This window comes from Triturus cristatus, chromosome 6 (genome assembly GCF_964204655.1).
Source record: "Triturus cristatus chromosome 6, aTriCri1.1, whole genome shotgun sequence".
NCBI lineage: Eukaryota > Metazoa > Chordata > Amphibia > Caudata > Salamandridae > Triturus > Triturus cristatus.
Window position 1 is genome coordinate 981,286,809 of NC_140589.1, and position 20,414 is coordinate 981,307,222.

Sequence of the window (20,414 nt, forward strand, 5' to 3'; positions counted from 1 at the left end):
ACATTTCGGGATGGGGGTATGGGCTTAAAGATACTCAGTTGGAATGTTAACGGCTTAGGGGATCGTATTAAGCGAGGGATTGTCCTGCAATTTCTGAAGCGATGCTCCCCTGACATAGTTTTATTGCAGGAGACGCACTTGATAGGTAACACGTGCTATGCACTCAACAGGAAGGGTTACAAAATCGCTGCACACTCGGGGTTTTCCTCGGGCTCTAGAGGGGCTGGAATACTTGTTAGGGCCTCGCTGCCGTTTGAGGTTGACTCCACCACTGTTGATGAAAGGGGGCGATTTATGGCTGTGGCGAGGAGGTGGGAGGGCAGGACACTGGTTTTGGTTTCTGTTTATGTCCCTCCTGCGCTGCAGCCCTCCACATTTGCGGACCTGGGGAGGGCTCTGTTGGATCTCCCCGAGGGAATGTTGGTGGTGGGTGGTGATTTTAATGCGGTTGGTTCTGGATTGTTTGATAGACACCCGCCAAGAAGCTCTGGGGGGGCGCAGAAATGGCTGTCAGACTTTGTGGATACCCTTGGTCTGGTTGACTGTTGGAGACTGCTGCATCCCACTCAGCGGCAGTACACTTTCCACTCCGGGGCGCATGGCAGTCTCTCTAGAATTGATTATGTTCTTACTTTGGCTGCACACGCCTCCTTTGTGTCCGAGGCCAGGCACATGGCTAGGGGTATTTCCGATCATTCGCCGGTGTGGATCTGTATGGATATTGGTCGAGGAGTGGTGGGCAGGGTGGCTCCGATTAACCCCTGGTATTTCCGTGACCCTAGGACTCGTAGCGCGGTGCTGAAGGCGGTCGATCTCTACTTCCAGGAAAATCTAGGCTCGGTTACGTCTGCGGTGTCTTTGTGGGAAGCGTTTAAAACTGTGCTGAGAGGAGAGGCCCTTTCCTTGATAGCGGCAGCCAAACGTAGGAGGGATGCGGAGGTCGCACAGATCGAGGCGGAGATAGCGGTTCTAGAGTTGGCTTTGGAGGAGGAGGTTACGGCAGCAACGCTGCATAAATTGAGCCTAAAGCAGTCGGAGTATAAGGCCCTGGTGACGAATGCGGCCAAAGCCCTGAGTAGGGAGCAGCAGGGGCGACTGTATGATGTTGGGGACAAGGCCGGGAAATTAATAGCGTGATTGGATAAAAAAGTGCGGGTTAACCGTGTGGTGCCAGAACTAGTAACAGATGGTGGCGATATTGTCACTGAACCGGATGGCGTAGTCCAGTGCTTCGCAGATTATTTCCGCACGGTCTATGCCTCTGTGTCGGATAGGCCGATGGAGGACTCGTGTGAACTTCTGCGCGATCTGGCTCTGCCTTGCCTCTCTGACATAGACAGGGAAGATCTTGATGGTGACATCACAGCTGACGAAGTCGCGGGTGCTATTCGCTCACTGCGCCCGGGCAAGGCCTCGGGCCCGAATGGCCTGCCAATTGAGTTGTATAAACTCCGCCCGGACAAGATCGCTCCACACCTGCGAGCTATGTTTGTAGAGGCGCGGGAGACAGGATGTCTTCCATATGACCAACGCCTGGCGACAATCGTGGTCATACACAAAGATGGCAAGCCCAGGAATAAGTGCAGCTCATATAGGCCGATTTCGCTACTTAATGCTGAGCCGAAAATCCTCGCTAAAATACTGGCCAACCGTTTGATCCGGGTGATCGGGGACCTGATCCACCCGGACCAATCCGGTTTAATCCCGCACCGTAACACAGCGTTGAACCTTAGGCGCCTCCACGGCGTGCTCGCAAGGACGGGGACGCTGCGGGAGTCGACCATTGTGGCTGCACTTGACGCCACGATGGCTTTTGACACGGTAGAGTGGGCATATCTGTGGGCTGCACTTGCAAAATTCGGCTTTGGACCTGGCTTTGTTGGCTGGGTGAGGCTACTGTATGAAGGACCCTTGGCTAAAGTCGCGGTCAATGGTAGGGCGTCCTGCCCGTTCGAGCTGGGGAGGGGCGCCAGGCAGGGTTGTCCCCTGTCGCCGTTGTTGTTTGCCCTCGCTCTTGAACCGCTAGCGGCATGGATACGATGGCACTCGGACATAAGGGGGATCCGATGGTCACCAGATCATGAGGACCGCATTTCTCTTTATGCCGACGACATTTTGATATACCTCACTTCACCCAGGAAATCCCTCATAGTAGTCTGTGATGTTTTGACGTCTTTTGGTAGGAACTCGGGTCTCACCATTAACTGGGGGAAGTCGTATCTGTATGCCCTAAGTGGAGACGTCCCTGTCCTCCCGCGGAATTGCTCGATCCAGATCGCCCAGGGGGACTTTTTGTATCTAGGGATCTATATCTCCACCGATCCAATTTTCCGATATGAGAGAAACCTGCTCCCTCCATTGACGCGCCTGCGGCGGGATGTGGCGGGCTGGCGGCGGCTGCCGCTTTCCCTCCTAGGCCGTGCCGCACTGTTCAAAATGATGTCTCTTCCCCGCTTTCTTTATGCCCTGCAGAATACCCTGGAGCTGGTCCCGGCCAGCTATTTTCGGGAGGTCGAGAGCCTCCAGCGCTCGTTGCTGTGGGAGGGCCGACCGCGTATAGCTATTGCAAAGCTGACCCTTCCGTGGTACGATGGGGGTATCGCGCTTCCTGACATTAGAAGATATTATTGGGCCACTCAGTTGAGTGCGATTAACCATGGAGTCTACGGTCCGGCGCTGAGCCCCGGCTTCACTATGGATCGGTGGTTGTTGCGCGGGGGTAATTACTCTAGAGCACTGTACTCCAGGTGAATGGATGGGTCCCTTACGGGACCCACCAAGACGGCGGTGCATGTGTGGAAGGCTGTTACGAACTCGCTGGGTTGGAAGGATAGGCTTACCCTCGCTACTCCGCTGTTTGAATCTGATACATTGGGGAAACTTTGGCACACGAAGGGGTTCGAGAAATGGGACCTGATTGGGATATCCAGGGTGGGGGACCTGCTGGTTAATGGAAGGGTGAAATCGTTCGACGAGCTACGGACGGAGTACGAACTGGAGGGTACGGAATATTTCCGGTATGCACAGGTACGCCACGCTCTGCGGTCCGTCCTCGTCGAGGGGGAGACCGTGCCTGAGTCCTCTCCCTTGGAGGATCGGATCCTGGATGGCCATATGCCGGAGAGTACAATCTCCTTAATTTACAAGAAGCTTGTTAATGTCCGGACTGACCTCCTCCTAGGGGTGCGTGATCAGTGGACTAGGGATGGCCTTGAACTGGATGATGAGGACTGGCAGTATGCCATCTCGTCTCCTAAGGAGGTCGCGATCCCGGCACGACTGAGGCTGGTGCAGCTTAAGATACTTCATAGAGTCTATGTCACGGGGCCCCGACTGATTCATATGGGTTTCTCCGAGGATGGCTTATGTAAGAGAGGCTGTGGGATGGTGGGAACCTTCCTACATATCATATGGGAATGTGGTGTGATCACGGAGTTCTGGAAGCGAATTCATGATGTGATGCAGGAGGTCACGGGTATTGCACTGCTGCCGGAGGCACGGCGTTGTCTTTTGAATGTCTGGGGTCCTACTGACTATCATGCGGCGCAGACTCAATGGGTGACCCTAGGAAATATGGTGGCGAAGCGGGATATTGCGCGATTGTGGGGTTCCCAGAGACCTCCCACTATGGAAGCATGGATGGAAAATATGGACTGCAGCATGTTTAGGGAGAAAATGGTGTATAGTGCCCGGGGGCGCCCTAAGAAATGGCATAAGATATGGGGGCGATGGAACCAGTATAGGGGTGATATATGTCTGCCCCCGGTCACTGAACCGTTAGAGGAGCAACTTTCCCCCTAGCTTCACTTCCAACTTGGGATTTTTATGATGATTATATGCTTGAATGTTAGCGCCTCTGCTTCTCCCTCATCCACCCGGCCGGTGGCTTTGCTCTGACTTTGGGAATGGGGCCTCGCCCCCATCGGGAACTGGCACGAGTTCATTGTGTATACTGCCTTGCTTGTGTTATTTACTTTAGGTTTGTTTAAAAAAGGAACCTTTGTTTTTCCTGTTCCAGAGCTGTGGACACTTCATGTGTTGTACTTAATGGGCTGCCGAACCTCCGGGATGTCGGCTGAATAGCTGTGTTCCAGACTGGCATAAATAAAGGTTTTTAAAAAAAAACAACAAAAAAAAAACATGTTGCATTACAATCTATCAGCAAGGCACATGCAAAGTCACATTTTCATACCCGTTACTTACGCATCGGAGGTGGGCATGATGATATAACCCAGTGCACCACATAGCAGGAAGAGACTTGGTGCTGAGCAGAAATGAAACACCCTTCGGGCTGGGAGGTGTGTGAGAGTTAGTGCATAGTATCGTGGGGACATGGGGACGGCAATGCTGTGTGGGACTGATTAGCCACGCTGTCTGCATCGGTCAAGGCACTTCTGAAGGGCAAGTGGGGCAGTGGGCTGGACGGAGTAACCTGGCGTTGTAAATAGGAGATAAGAGGGGCCCAGATAGCAGGCGGTTGACAGGCATTAATTCCCAAAATTCTCCCAGTAGCGTCTGACAATGTGACAAGTCTTCCAGCCAGGCCCGGACTTTGGGTGCCAGTCTCCGTCCCCAGTGCATTGACAACCTGCGCCTGACAAGAACCAGTAGCATGGCAATGAGTTTGCGACTGGCATTTGGGAAATGTTTCACATAGCCCAGGAGGCACACCAGAGGGTCGGGAGTGATGTGTGTGGAGGTAATCTTAGTGATGACAGCACACTCGTCCTGCCAATAGGCAGAAATATTAGGGCACAGCCGCAGGGGAGTAGCACCGCATGCATCTGTCGCTAGCGATAAGACCCATTCTGTGCAGTGCTGCAGGTGTGCGGTATAATCTGTGCAAGTATTTGAAGTGAATGAGCCGCAAACGATAATTGGGGAGGAGTTTAATCTGGTTGCAGCAGTACAGCCAGACATCCTGGGGGAGGTCTGTGCACAGGTCCTTGCTCCAGGCTCTGCGGGCGCGATCAGTATTACAGGGGATGCAACGAGCGTGAGACCATAGATCCTGGGGACCATTTTGCGCGGAGAGCTGGAAGCATAAACCAGGTCAAGGGCAGCAAGTGCAGGAGGGGGCTGAGGGAATGTAGGGTGAGTCCCTCAACAGGTCGCTCTAATTTGATAATATAGCAGCGTATCCATTGGGTCTGCCCCGCCGTCGATGGTGAAAAAGGTATTGTTGGGGTAGAGGTCCGCCAATGTGGTGAACCCCGTATGCGCAGCATGCTTGGCCATGCCGGCAGACTGCAAGGGAGGAAATGCTGGGTTATTGGCATGGTGTGGGCGGAGAGTATGCTGGTTCCAGTATGCTTCCGGAGGTCATCCCAGGCCCAGCTCAGGTTTTCCAATGTGTCTATCTCACCACGCGGGGGCTTAGGAGGGACAAAGAGAATGGTCTATAGTGGCCAAGGGGCAGCGAGATCAGCCTCCACCGTGACGTGTGGTTGGAAGGGCGTGGGGTGCAACCAGAAGTGGAGAAAACTGGCCTGGGCACTGAGCGTGCATAGCTTGAAGTCTGGGGCACCCATGCCACCCCGGGACAGGGGGAGCGTGAGAATGTTGTATGCTATTCTGGGCTGCCGTCCGGCCCAAATAAGGGTGCTGATGAGAGAGCGTAGTTTGCGAAAGAAATGCGCTGTGAGGGGGATGGGGACGTTTAAGAAGAGATATAAACATTTCAGGAGTTTGGCAATGGCGATATGCCCCGCCAGTGAAAGGGGAAGTTTCTGCCATAACTGAATCTTGGTTTCCAATCGGTCCATCGTGCAGCCGGAATTGACCTTTCACAACTCATCCACGTCCCTGCTGAGCCAGATACCCAGATATCTGGTGGGACCTGACGCCCAGACGAATGGAAAGTCTGGGGCAAAGGGAGTGGTGGCATCCGTGAGAGGGAAGAGAATGGACTTACTCCAGTTGACCTGGATGCTGGATAGGCCCCCGAACCGCACAACCCCCCTAATCATGGGGCCAAGGTTTTCTTGTGGATTGCAGATTTACAGTGTGACATGGTCCGCGTACATGGAGATGACCAGGGCTTGAGCAGTGAAGCCAATGCCCCTTTGAGTGTGATGCTGTCTGAGCCTGGCAGCGAAATGTTCCATGGCAATGGCAAATAGCATGGGGGAAAGAGGGCACCCCTGCCTAGTACCCCTCGCGATAGGGATTGGCTCTGTAATCTGACCATTTATCCGAGAGTGCGGGGAAACGGCCATGTTCGAAAGAATCATTGTACATGGCGGCCAGATGTGGAACAAGGAGGGGCGCGAATTGCTTATAGAAGGACACAGGTAGGCCGTCAGCGCCAGGAGCTTTGTTCCTGGGGAGACCACTGATGACAGCCAAAATCTCTTCTTTAGTGAAGGGTTTATCAAGGTATTCTCGGTGCCTATTGCCCAGCCAGAGGAGTTTGATAATCTCAAAATATTGGTTGAGGGCTTCAAGAGATGGCGCCACTCTAGCAGCGTATAGCTGCGAGTAGAAGGTGGAGAACCTGGCAACAACCTCACTGGGGGAGGTCGTCCTATCCGGGCTCCTGTCTTGAAGTGCAGTGACATATGAGGCAGCGTGCGGTTTACATAGAAGGTTGGCAAGGGTTTTCCCAGGGCGGTCGCCTTCCCCATAGCGACGGGCTCTTGCCTCCTTGCCCAGGAATGAAATCTCTCTATTGGCTTCGTCCTGAAATTCAGTAATTTTGCCCCTGACCTGCGCCAAAGGTTTAGGGTTGGGGTTTTTGGACTGCTGGAAGTCCATGGTCCTGATCTCCCCCTCCACACGCTCTAAGACACCCCGGATAGAGTGTAGCTCTCCAGATTGCTTGGAAATACACTTGCCACTGATCACATCCTTGAAGCCCTCCCAAAGCATCAAGGGGGAGTCGACCGAACCGCGGTTAAGTTCGAAATATTTGTCGATGGCTGTTTGTATCTACTCGCGGAAGAACGAGTCTCGGAGCGTGTTGGGGGGCAGCTGCCAGGCAAACGTGCGGCGCGGTGTGTGCGGGACATGCAAGCATAAGCACACAGGAGCGTGGTTGGAGAGGGTGCGAGCCATGTGTTCCACAGAGGAGACCCATGCAAAGGCATCGTGGTTAGTGACCCAAAGGTCCAGCCGGGACCAACAACCCCGCGAGCCCTTCATACAGGTGCCCTCGCGTACATCTGGGTGAGCGTGCCAACATGCATCCAGCAGGGAGTTGTCGGACAATATAGAATGTAAAAGTGAGGTAGCGTGGGGGTGCAGTGTGAGTGGTCTGGAGCGGTCAAGCGAAGGTGAGGGTGCGATGTTAAAGTCTCATCCCCAAAGGAGAGTGTCGGGTCCCAAAGTAGAAATGTGCTGCCAAACTTGTCTGAGTTGGGGCTGTATATTGCCGCTAGAATGCAGGGCTGAGCTAGGAGAGTGCCGTGTAGGATTACAAATCGACCCTCCGGGTCAGCGATGGTCTGGGAGGTGCACCAGGGCAGCCTCCTACCCAGTAGGATTGACACCCTGCGTGAATAGTTAGAGTGGAAAGAAGAGTGGATTTCGCCCCAGTGTTTTGAAAGGAGCCTTGAGGAGGTGGCAGGGAGGAGGTGGGTCGCCTGAAGGAAGCATATTTCCACCTTATGCCTTATGAGATGGGCGTGCATAAGACGGGCCTTGCGGTGGTCATTAAGGCCCCTGATTTTCCAAGTCCAGATCGTGATGTCTGTCATACTGGGGTGCAAAGATGTTGGACAATGGATAGAGACCGATGCGTGGGGTGAGTGGTAAGTGTTAGTGACGTGGTGTATGATAGCAAATCTGGCAACATGATACCAAAATAATATAAAATAGAATCAGTAACAAGCCTCTGCGGAGAGGCAACAAGCCCAATAATGCCATACCCCCAAACCTCACACCCACTCCAACCCCCAATTAGGTTGAGTATACCTCCCCACCCCGCCCCTGGGACCCAAACTTGGAAGGGGACCTAAGGAAATGGAGGAGGGAGTTATCCTGATGAGGCATGGCTCCGCCTGGCATACACCCCCATCACAAGGCCGAGGCCAGGCCAGGCCAGGCCGAGGTAGTATTCGGGCATCAGTTTCACGTTGCATAGAGTTGCACCAGGGTATTGTCAAAGTCGGGTGGGTACCACCACCGAGCCGGGGATGGGCCAAGCAATCAGTTCGGGAGGCCCACTGGCAAAGACAGATACAGCCAATTACTACATGGGTGGCCCAGTGCAAAGCAACTAATCCAGCCTCCCTGAATCGTGGGGTCAGCAGATGAGAAAAGTCTCAGGCACGACTACATGAACCTACTGAAATCTGGCAACAGCCTGAGAAGGCATCAGAACAAACATAGTGAATGGCAATGTCAAGGCAGCGAAAGCCCGCTCTAGTTGTTGTCACTCGTGCCACATCCGTCAACTTGCTGTGAACTGGGCAGGGACAGGCACTGCCGCTTGTCTAGTTTCTTCACATAGGCCAGGGCGGCTGATGGCTCGTTGAAGAGGTGCGTTTGTGAGCCGTCTTTAACCCGCAGTTTGGCCGGGTAAACCAGGAAGTAGGAGACGTCGTGCTTCTGGAGCAGCCGTTTAGCCAGGAAAAACCCTCGCCGAGTGGCCTAAACCGCCATCGGGATGTCCGGATAGAAAGCGAGAGAGTTACCTTGATAAAGTACCTCACCTCTCTCGCGGCCAGCTCGGAGGACCGCGTTGCGGTCTCAAAAGTTCAACAGCTTGGCGATAATTGGGCAGGCGGGTGCGCCCGGGGGAGGCCGCGGAGTGAGAAGTTGGCCTTGTATATGCTGTCCACTAGTTATAGTGGGCACCTTGCACCAGTCCAAACAACCCTTATTGATGATTAGGTTTAAGACAACCTTTATTGAAAGCTATCCTAGTGATAGCTCTGGAGAGCAGCCTTCAGGCTAAGTCTTGAATGAGTGTAAAGCGGCTTGGTTTACCAGATTATAACTTCTTGAATAACTAAATGAAAGGAGAACCACACAAGGTATATATATAAAATATATGTATTTATTTCTAAACACTCTCTACTAACCTCTTTATGAAGTTAGAGAGAAAGACACACAATAATACAGTTATTAAACAAAAGTAAATTGCACAATATACAATGGGCCCCATGGGGAGACCAAACCATATATTAAGAAAGTGGTAAAAGAACCACGACTTGACTAGAAACAGTGCCTAGAGTACGTAGAATCGCTGGGACCCCAAGGAACCACCCAAGGCAGTGACACAGGGGACCCACGGGGGATGTGTGCAGTGTGAGAACACAGCCGCGAGCCCCGTACAATTCACTGGGAAAGTTGTGGTTGGAATTTTAAAGAATAAGGACACTTAGGGACTTTGAACAAACTCTTTCAGACTTAGAGGGTTCTAGGGCCAGTACCCACGGGAGTACTGGAGTACTCGTGCTACCTCACCCAGGGAAGCCGGGTGCATAGGTGTCAAATGGTGTTGGAAATCGTCGTTGATTTCACTGGCGATGTGCTGCAAAGTGCTGCTGCTGTGGAAAGGAGAAGTATCCGGTGTGATCCAAGCCTGGATCAAAGATGGGAAGAACCTGAAAGCAGAGGGGACAGAGTCTGGGTCACTTGCCAGTGACCAGGAGCACGACAGACGAATGCCCACCGATGTCGGGTGTTTCAGGTGCGATGAGGTGAAGCTTGACTCCACTGCCACGGAGACCAGGAAGCGTCGATGATGACCACAGTCTGCAGGTGAGCTGTCCCACAAAGGATGTCGAGTGCTGGGGGGGTCGCTGTCCGGATTAAAGACCATCAAGCCTTGGCAACGGCAACCCATGTGGTGAGAGAAAAATGGCTTCGGTGTGGACCAGCAAGGTCCTGTGGACTCCCCACGCAATGGAGAGTCAGGGCACGTCTGGAGCAACCAGGTAAGCCCATTGAAAGTCGAAGTTCCCTTCTCAAGGATCCACAAGTCGATGGACAAGGGATCGCGAAAGGACCTCAAGAGGAATCACTAGATACCAGCCCACTCGAGGAGTGTAGGCCAGCAATCTTCAGTGGAATCACTACTTGGGGTCTGGACTACCAGTAGCCCAAAGCACAGCCTCAGGGATCGCCAAGAAGCATATGCTGCTGCAAATGGTCGCGGTGTCCAGGGGTTTGGGTTGCACGGTCCCCACAAGGGCTTTTTATCTCAGGTGTGCTGAGAGCATGGATCAGCCTCGGGGAAGCTTGGAAACCCACCTCCTGTGTTGCAAAATTGTTGGTGTCCTTCGGGAACAGCGTCGATGCAAACCGGACAGATGCGTCATTAGTGCCTGCCTTGCAGGGGAGTAACTCCTTTACTCCTAGGTAGATTCTTCGATCATCCAACGTCGTGTAGATAGTAGAAGTTCTGGGATTCTGTAGCAGAGTTTAGTCCAGGTAAATCTAAAGTCCTGTAGTCAGGGGTTCCCACTTTATACCCAAGTAAGGGGTGGGACAAACTCTGGGGACCCACCTATGGGAGGGTCAGGACAAAAGGGTGGCTACACCCATGTCCTTTGTCCAGTTTCGTGCCAGAGCAGGGGCTGAGTGCCCCTGCAACCGGTTTGAGCTGGACTATGCACAGGGACACCAAATGTGCCCCCAGTGCAGACATCAAAGCACCCTTGCAGTGCACCCAACCAGCCCCAATACACTAAAGCCTGTCTGGAAGGTGGTCACACCTCCCTGTGACAGGAAACCTATTGTCCAGGCCTCACCTGCTGGAGTATTGTCCAGCAGCAAGAGGGTAGACTCGTGTCTGTGGCTGGCAGCATCCATTGTGTGATGCCAGGGTCTGTGAAGCTGGTACCGGGTGTACCAGTGAAGTAATGGTTCTCCCTCTAGTAGGGTGGAATCATACCTCCCACACCAGTTACTGGTGTGGAGGTATGATTTCAAGGTGTTTGTTAGAAATGGGATTTCTGGTTGGCTAAGGCTTGCGCCAAAGTCAGACAGAAACCACCACTCTAGTCAGGGCAAGGAAGTTACACGCCAAAGATAACCCCTGCTCACCCCCTTGGTAGCTTGGCACGAGCAGACAGGCTTATCCCTGAGGCGATGTGTAAAGCGTTTGCGCGCGCACCCAGCAACAACACCCAAGGCCCACCACAAAGGAAACTCCACACAAGGTATTCTATAAAAATAGCCTTTGTATTATACACAACACATTAGATAAAAATACACACTCTACAATGTGCCAACAGGCACGGGCAGAATTTACAAGGGATTATATATACAGGGGACAGGGCCACCTGGACCACTGTCCGGGATTAGCACTCTTAGAACATAGGAAATAAAATTACTGTTGCACAAAATTACACCTAGCACACAACCAGTCACTACTGGTATCAGGTAAGTACCGCCTACGCAACCCTAACCACCTTAGGAAAATATTGCGCAGGGAATCAGGACCTCACTGGCACCACCTGTACTAGGGAGAAAACAACCACCTAAGTATCACTATACCTGTAGGGGTCTAAGCACATAAACACATGATGCATAACATTCAGAGGTGTAAAGCAAAGCACATGACGCATAAACACATTCAGAGGTGCAGGTTAGGAACACAATTGCGCAAGAACTCACATAAGCCACCACCTGTGGCAGTCCCTAGGCCAACTGGCCTTGTCGGGGCTAGGACGCCCTATGTCCCAGCAAAGTCAGGGCGCGACTGCGCAGGTTGCGCAGACCAGGGCGCACAAAGCACAACCTACACGTAGCAGTTGCCCACTAAGTGCTGGGCAACTGGTGAAATGCTGGGGCACCACTGTGCCTTCCTAAACAAATATGGCAGGGGTTGGAGCCTCGTGGCTCTAAGAAAACACTTGTGGCCCCCTGAGCCTCGCAGGCTCTGATCAATATTGTGGGGCAAGGTGGGAGTGGCCCGCTGCCATCTGGGGCCACTCAATCGCCAAGGAAATGCCCCCAACGTTGGAGCGCTCTGAGCGCTCTGCGCAACCACTGCTGGCCTCGTTGGAGCCTCGTGGGCTCGGAACCACTGTCAGTACATTGGAGCGTCTCACGCTCAGAAACAAAGAACAATGCCCCCTAGAGCCTCGCAGGCTCTAAATAACAATGTGCTCCTTCGTTGGAGCGGCCCACAGCCTTCCGGGGCCGCTCGTAACTGAAAAGGAATGCCCCCGTAAGGTGGAGCCTCGATGGGCTCAAAGAGAAATGCCCCCGTTCGTTGGAGCGCTCTGGGCGCTCTGAGCACAAGGATGCCCTGTACACGTGGGAGCCACGGGGCTCTGAACACAAGAGTGCCCCCAACGTTGGAGTCCCGATCGGGGGACTCGAAAGAAGCAATGTGACACTGTTGGAGCCTCACAGGGCTCGTGAGCACGGCTGCCCGCACCCCCAGCACATGCGCGGAGTCCCCCCAGCCCTCTGGCCACTCACCGGCTGCTTGGGGGACTCCCGCGTCGTCTCCGTTCTGCTCTTTCTGGTGCCGGCGGACTCTGGGGCTGCTTCTCGACACGGAGGGGGCAGGCACCGACAATGTGCCTCGCGCCCCCCTCCGCTCCCGCTCCGGCCGTCCTCGTGACTCTCCTCAGTACCCCGGGGCGCAGGGTAGGCTCCTGCCGGCTCCGGGGCTTGCAACAAAAACGCGAGTCCTCGGTGGGAGGCGGGGTAGGCTCCCGCCCTCCTACTTCCGGTCCTGGGTGTCCCGGAGGCCCGCCCTCGGCCGCCTGACTTCCTGTGAGCCCGGCCGCGGCGGTGATTTCCAAACTTGGCAATAAGAGGGGTAGGCTCCCTCGCGATGTGAAATATACGGCGGGGTGGGCACCCGCCGCGAAATTACGACAAATAAGCGGGGTGGGCACCCGCCAACGACCCCGGCAATGTCCCTGGCAGGGTGGGCACCTGCCAGAGGAATTCAGAAGCTGTATAGACGGGGCAAACGCCGGGTGGGCACCGGCTGTTAGAAATAAAGCGCTCCTGAGCGCTAAAGGAAAATAAAAGCGCTTCCAAGCGCCTAGGGACACAGATAGAGCATTCCCAGCGCTCCAGCCCAAAAAGCACCACAAAGTCCAACAAAGTTCTTCCCTGCATGCAGCAGGGCAGGGGTGGGGGCAAGGCTGGACCCAGTGCCAGCTCACTGGGCCTCCAGGCAGGGAGGTAGTCCAGGTGGCGGTCCTCTGGTCCAGCAGCAGTAGCAGCCCCCCCTCAGGTAAGATCCTGGCAGAGAACAGTTTCTGTGGGGACACAGCCCCATTTTTATACAGGCAAACCCCTTTGTTCTGGGTTCAGGGTGAGGGGGAAAACCAGTCGCAGCTGGTTGGGGAGCACCCTTGATGTGCTCAGCCCCTCACTCTATTCACTGGCAGGGCTAGGGTCGTCAGTCGCACCACAGGGGGCGGGGCCAGCATTGTGTGTGGAAAACCCTGTCCTATTCAGGACCCAGGTGTACTCCTCCCACCCATCTAGCTGCTGATCTCCCCATTCACCACTGGGTGACTCATCCTGACTCTGGGGAATCCCTAGCCCGTCACATGACACGACCAGCCAATCACGCGACAGACACACTGCACACAGAAGTGCCCACTTCTAGAAGTGGCACTTCCACACTAGGTACATGCACGCCGCACACATCATCGCGCAGCATTCACTCCCACGAGTCCGCACATACCAAACTTGGGCCTGCACACCCCACGCATCAGGAACTACTAGGGACACATACACTCCCCATGCATTCCTATGGGAGGGCAGGCCTATCTCACCACATGCACTCAGAGCACGCACGCACTTTACCCTGGGACACAGGGAAAGTGCGCAGAGACCAAACAATCACCACACCAAGTCACCAGTAAAAATCCAAAAAGTCCAGGGGTGAACCTGCCAGAAGGGCCAAGTCCAACAGTGTTTTACACCAAACACGACATGTTTCCGTGCAGCCATTCCAAAGTTAGCATTTACTGCGAGGTTATAATGCACTTAAGAGCATATGGTCTGGCTGCATCACAAACAACCCTGGAATGAAAGTTCTGAAGGCTGCAGAGGGACTCTGCTCATGCATGGGCACCCTCACACATAAAACCCAGGACCCTGCCTTCAGGATTGATAAGGCCTGCCATAGGGGTGACTGATGGGTTTATATGTGCAGTGATATGGATAAATATAGGGAACCTATATCAGAGTAAGGGGTGCATACACCACCTTACACAGGCTGCTGTAGCAGACCTGTTGTGTAATTTTAAATGGCTTCCCAGGGGTGGCACAATACATGCTGCAGCCCCTGGTAGGCCTCTGGGGTACCTATGCCCTGGGTACCTAGTATACCATATACTAGGGACTTATAAGGGTACCCCAAAATCCAATCTGGAGTATACCTAAAGTACATGGAATCCATTTAGAGAGGAAGCAGCTAGGCTGGGGCCCTGAATAGCAGGGTCCCAGCCAGACTGAAGTCGAAAAACAGTGAAACATCAGCAAAAAGTGGGGGTAACCTTAAGAAGCAGATCCTACTCTCCTACATGTGGTCCCAGAGAGAGGTGGGCCCTCTCAACGATGACCGGGGACAAGACATCACCAAACAGGTCGCGCACAATTTGTTCAACAAAGTCCTCCATTTTTGTCATGTGAGAGGACTCGGGCACGCCCGTAATGCGGCGATTGCTCCTGCAACGCACCTCCAAATCCTCGATTTTGCTCTCTTGCTAGCTGAGTTCCAGTACTTTGTCCATTTGTAGCAGTTTGTGACGGTCTCCGGCCATTGAGTCCTCTGCATCCGAGACACTAGCATCAACGTGCGCAATACGTGATTCTGAGTAGCAAGTTCACCTGTCTCTAGGGCAACCCTATCCTGCCGAGTCTGTCTGCGCTGTCCGAACGCCAGCTTCGGCTGTTTGTGGTCCGTCTTTCCCATGAGTAGGCCGATGTGGCTGGACAGACCCGCACCAGCCACCAGGGAGCACAAGTAGAGGAGGGACTGCCGATGTTGAGGGTGTGGGCCGCCGGGGAGCGCTAGGCCTGCAGGTGAAGTGGTAGCCGGGAGTGGCCAGAACAGCACAGCGGCTGGGTGTCCGAGGCCTCCAGGAGGGCAGCCCAGCCTCGCAGGCCGGCGGCAGGGGGCCCCGCTAAGAGGGGGCAGCATCGAGCAGGTTGCCGAGGCCTCTAAGGCACACAGGATATGTATGGCGGTGAAACGCTGCAAGAAGGAGCCCCCAGGGCAGCGGGGGCAGCAGAGAGAAGGAGGAGGCAAACGTTGACTCTAGCAGGCCGGGCTCAGATGAAGGAGAATCGCTGAGGGGCACACACACTGGAGCGGCAGGTCCGGAGGAAGGATCTGAGGGCAGCAGCGGATCGGCGCTGCACCGCAGTTCACCAGGCCGGTCCAGGTGCAACCGCAGTCAGGGCGACCACCAGTGAAGAGCCACGCAGCCACGGTGAGCCGCAGTGCCGAAGAGCCATGGAGCGAGGGCCACGGCGGGCGCTCTGCGGCCGGAGGCTGGCATCAGCGGAGACACATGGGGGTGCGCAACCCCCCTCGTGGAGCTCAGGGCAGTCTGTGGAGGCACACTGTCAATCAGAGAGCAAACAGTCGCTCCCCTGCAAAGCGTATGATCTCCGGGCCCTCATGGTGCGACTCGCGGGCCCTCACCCCACCTCAAATGCCCCTCACGTGGCACCCCCTCACTAGGCAGAAGAGGCAGCGGGCTACAAGAACCAGCGACGAGGATCTCAGGCTCCGCCTTGGGCCCCCAGGCAATGGTCTTGCTCCACAGCATCCCAGCGCCGCCTCCGACCGCGTGCCGCCGATGAGACCAGGCAGCCGCGTGCGGTTGCTGGGCTCGTTTGTCGATGTCTCGGCGCGGCAGCGGAAGGGCGAGCGAAGGGGTCAATCGCACCCCTCGGTGCAGGGAGTCAGGATCGCAGAGCGTGGAGGTTAGATCCACGCATGTCTGCCGGATGATGTTGGATTACTGGCCTGGCCGGCAGAGCCCACTCAGAGTGCGGCCACATTGCAGCCGGCTAAGCCACGGCCCCCGGTGTTCACCTACTCAGACAGGCAACCGTGCCCTGGAACATCGACGACTCACCACTGTAAACAGATTTGCCTACATTTAAAATGAAAACATACTGTATAATTTTATACTGAATAAACAGGTGCATGAGTGTAAATTCACATTATGTCTTAAATGGAGGTGTGAGCACAACTAACTTCAACTTAAGTGGGCAAATCCCTTTGTGAATCAGACCCTCAGTCCAGACTTGCAACTGCTAATCACAATTCTGCATGAATAATTAGCTTCAAGTACACACAAAAAACAATTGGACATATTTAAATGCAAATCTGTAAAGTAGTTTTTGAAATAAACAGTTTGATTAACAAGTAACTACAGTCACCACAATTCTGAATGCAATATATAATCTGATAAGCTATGGCGTAGTTTGAGAACCAGCTAATGTACTTTGAGTTGCTGTAAGCAGGGAGATCACATTTGTAGTTTTTTACACCACAGCTGTCTGCCCATCACAGCTGTCCGGAGGACCAATTGTTACCATCTACGTAACATATACAGAGTAAGTGCATTGGCTCTGCCAATAGTAGTTTTTCACTTTCACCCACATTCAATTGGCAGTTCTGTATATCATTCCGCCTCCGGAGTGTATGTCACAATATTGATGGAAAAAAAATTGTCTGCCATACATTTTTTGGCCTAATTATTGTTTACAAAATCTTGATTACATGGGGATTGATGTTCTGTTTTGTAAATTATATTTATGCCAAGACATTTTTGTTAGCTGTTAATTATTACTTTTGACTGAAAATGACCCTTGAGGGTAGCAGAGCGCTTTAAATTGGCTAAGGAAGGAAGAAACAGGTGGAGCAAAACAACAACATACTCAAGAATGATACAGTATGTAATAGCTCCCAAGGTAAGGGAATAGACCACGAAGGTCCAGGCCAACAAATTAACAAACAAGATCATAAAAGGCGAGTAATAAATCTGGGTGTAGACACTGCGCTATATCGTGCACGGAGAGCAGGGTTTGTGGGTTCTAGGTCAACAGTGTGTTCATCAGTAGCACGTAAACTTCTTTTCTGAATGATGCAGTTGAGAGGTTCAGTCTGATTTCAAGGGGCAGGGAGTTCCAAATTCGCAGGGCAACACCTGAGAAGGCTCGGTTGTAAGGCTTTTTGTTATAACATTTCTGTGTTTTCAACAATAAGGTGCTGGTTTTTCTAGAGGATCTGTAGCTGACAGATAGCTCCACTTTTTGTGCACGGTTCCAAGGGGTGTTGAAGTGTAGGGCTTTATGGGTCATGCAGGCAGTTTTTAACAGTATCCTTGCCTCATATGAGAGCCAGTTTAAAGATTTCAAATCAGGAGTGATGTGGTTGTTTCTTTTAGATCCTACAATGAGCCTTGCAGCAGAGTTAAGAAAGGCCCTTAGTGGAGCCAACTTTGATCTAGGTAGGCCGCAGAGAGTTGCACTTCCTTAGTCGTACCTGGGAATCAATAGGGCTTGAACATCTGACTTGAAGTCGTTAAGGGGAAGGAAGGGTTTCATTTTGCTTAAGATGTTCATTTGAAAGTTTTCTCCTTTGGTGGCTGTATGTGCTCCTGCAAGTTCAAGCTCCTGTCTAGCATTATTTCCAGTGAGCTTGCGCAATCTATAGCATATGGTAAGAAGTTCAGAGCTGTTAGTTGCTTCATCCATTCTTCAATATGTCTGTTTGGGTGGGTCGATTAGGAGGAATTACATTTTGAGAGCGTTACGTTTGAGGTGGTTGCAGGTCAGCAAGTTTTGGAATTTTTGTGAAGGTATGCTGAGATACCAGATGTCTTCAGGGAAAGAGATTTTTGTGTAGTTGGGTGTCATCGGCATACATGGAATAGTGGATGTTAGATAATTTCAGAATTTCAGTTAAAGGCTCCATAAAGAGGTTAATGAGAGAGGGTGAGAGTGTGACACCTGTGTGACCCCTAATTTGACCAGTGTGAATTGGACTGGGACTGATTAACCTTGATTCTTTGAGTTCTGCTGTGAAGAAATGAGGCGAACCAGTTTAGGACAGCCCCTGATAGCCCAATCCTCCAATTCAGTAAATAAAGGGGGCTGTCATATTTAATCGTAACAAAAGCTGACGAAAGGTCGAGAAGGAATAGAAGGCAAGATTTGTTCTGATCCAAAAATTTTATAAACGCTTTGTCAACTATGTGTGTAAGACCCAATTCGGTGCTGTGGCCCTGGCGGAAGCCAGATGAGATTTGGTATATAAGTCCGAAATGTTCTATGTGATTGCATATTTGGGCATGCACACATCTCTCAAGGAGCTTCGCCAGAGTTGGAATCTTGGAGATTGGGCGGAAGTTGTTTAGGTCCGCGTAATGTGCTGTGGGTTTTTTCAAAATAGCCACTATGTTCTGGTATAATATCTCACCTCCTATGGAGTGCTTGAATTGCAAGTTAGGAGAGGCTATCTTACATCCAACAGTACACTGAAGAACCTATGTTAAATTATTTATCTCATAGAGCCACTTATCTCATAGAGACAATATTGTTTTATTTGTTTTTTCACTGTAGCAGGTTTTTAAAAACATATTTAAGGCTTAGCTCATAATGCAATCCATACCTATTGGCTTTGTCAAAGCAAGTTGTGTCAGAGGCTAATTCAAGGTTTGAGAACCAGCCCTGCCTGTTGTTAAACCATGCACTGAAATCTAGTTGCTTTGAACATGTGGGGACTGAGCAAGCAAAATCCAATCTTAAGGGGAACTTGAGCACACACCAGAGTGGTGGAAGTACCTTTACCTTGCAAGAAAAACAGAGCAAAGATGCAAAATTGAGACCCGGGCTCAGCAGTTTCTCCAATATTATTCTAAATGTAAAAACATTAAGAGTAGGATTTCTCGGTGTTGACATTGCTGTGCTTTGTGGTGTGAGGACAGTCTTTTTTCATTCAAGCTGAGAGGAGGGTTGGATTTGTGAAGATGGGTTCATTGTGGAGGTGAGTAGCAAAGTGCTGAAGATATTGCATATAAGTTGAGTAGCCATACAACTTTAGATAACTTCTGTCACATTACCAGCCAATTTGTAAACAGAGGTGACCAGAGAAGGGACATTGACTGGCGACAGTGACTCAAACAAGTGCAGTATTTCAAAAGTAAAATCTTCTTTGTGGGTAAAATGTCATTCATTACATGTGTATGTTTCACAAACGAGTGCTAGCAAGCAAATGCCATCGTGACTCACCTTGTGACAGTCTTTGTTGTGAGATCTCTAAAACTTGAACATTTATTTAGATAACTACACGTAAATCATTGTGGTGGCACTGGCGAAGACTGAATGCATTTACAGGAATCAAAAACGAATACAGAGACTGCTGTAGGGCAGTGGAGGCATTATTTGCATAGGTGGGTGTTAGAAAATGCCACTTTTTGCATTATCATGCCTATTTTGTTTTTGGACTGATGTTTTAGTTTTTTTGACTCTGTGCATGTGGACCCTGCTAACCAGACCCCAGTGCATACGCTCTGACCACTAAAACATGTCAAAAGTGGCTAAAATCGCAATTGGTATAATTAACTTACCTAATAGTCCCTAGTACATGGTACACAGTGTGCCCAGGGCCTGTGAGTGAACTGTCACTAATGGACTGCATCACATGTGCTACCACTAAAGTGACAATGACAAACATGATTCAGGCCTGCCACCAGTCCCTGGCTGTGCAGGTTTGAACTGCAAATTCGAACTTTCAAAATAACCCATTTTGACAGGCCTAAACCCTCCTTTTGAATATTAGTCATCCCAAAATAAGCCTTAAGGCCCAATAAGGCAGGGTGCATGATATTTAAAAGTAGGACATATATGGATAATATCTCTCAAATAGTCTGCATGATAGAGATGAAGAGCCCAATGCAGGCCCAAGGATGGTGTTATCCTCAAGAAGAGATGAGGCAATGTGTCCCCAAAGATAAAATTCAAAATAGCATTTCAAATCACAGTCAATTAATTATTTTGACTCAAAAAGGGAGCTGTAGATCAGGAAATTAGAAATGAAGGTTCATTAAAATATTAAACCTCAATACAAAAGGCAAAAATACTGTTAATCAATAAATCAATCATAGGGATTACAAATTAAGTGCCCTAAAGGCTCTTAGCAATTAAAATAGATGCAGCAATGAGCAAACTATGGGAAATAGTCTAACTCTAGAGTGTGCAGCAAATCAATGGAGAAATGCACAGCATCTCTGGTAGAGACCCAAAAGAATCCTTCTCATCCCAAAAATCTGAGAATTTTATAATACATTTTACAATAGAAAGCAGTGGAAATTGCACAGACAGCATAGGGTATGCAACTGAATCAATAAACCATTGAATCATAACCCAGAATTATAAAATACCATTTAACACCACAATACTACCAAATGAATAGTAATATGTTCCCTTCTGACCTAATCAGTTTGAGGTCAGAACAAATC

At 51.4% G+C, this 20,414-nt stretch overlaps 1 protein-coding gene across 1 annotated transcript in view; it reads right to left on the reverse strand.

Moving 5' to 3' along the window:
• The window catches only part of CLVS2 (clavesin 2), a 414,386-nt gene that overhangs the window by 121,690 nt on the left and 272,282 nt on the right, over nt 1-20,414 (reverse strand). The gene's annotated exons all lie outside the window — the stretch shown is intronic.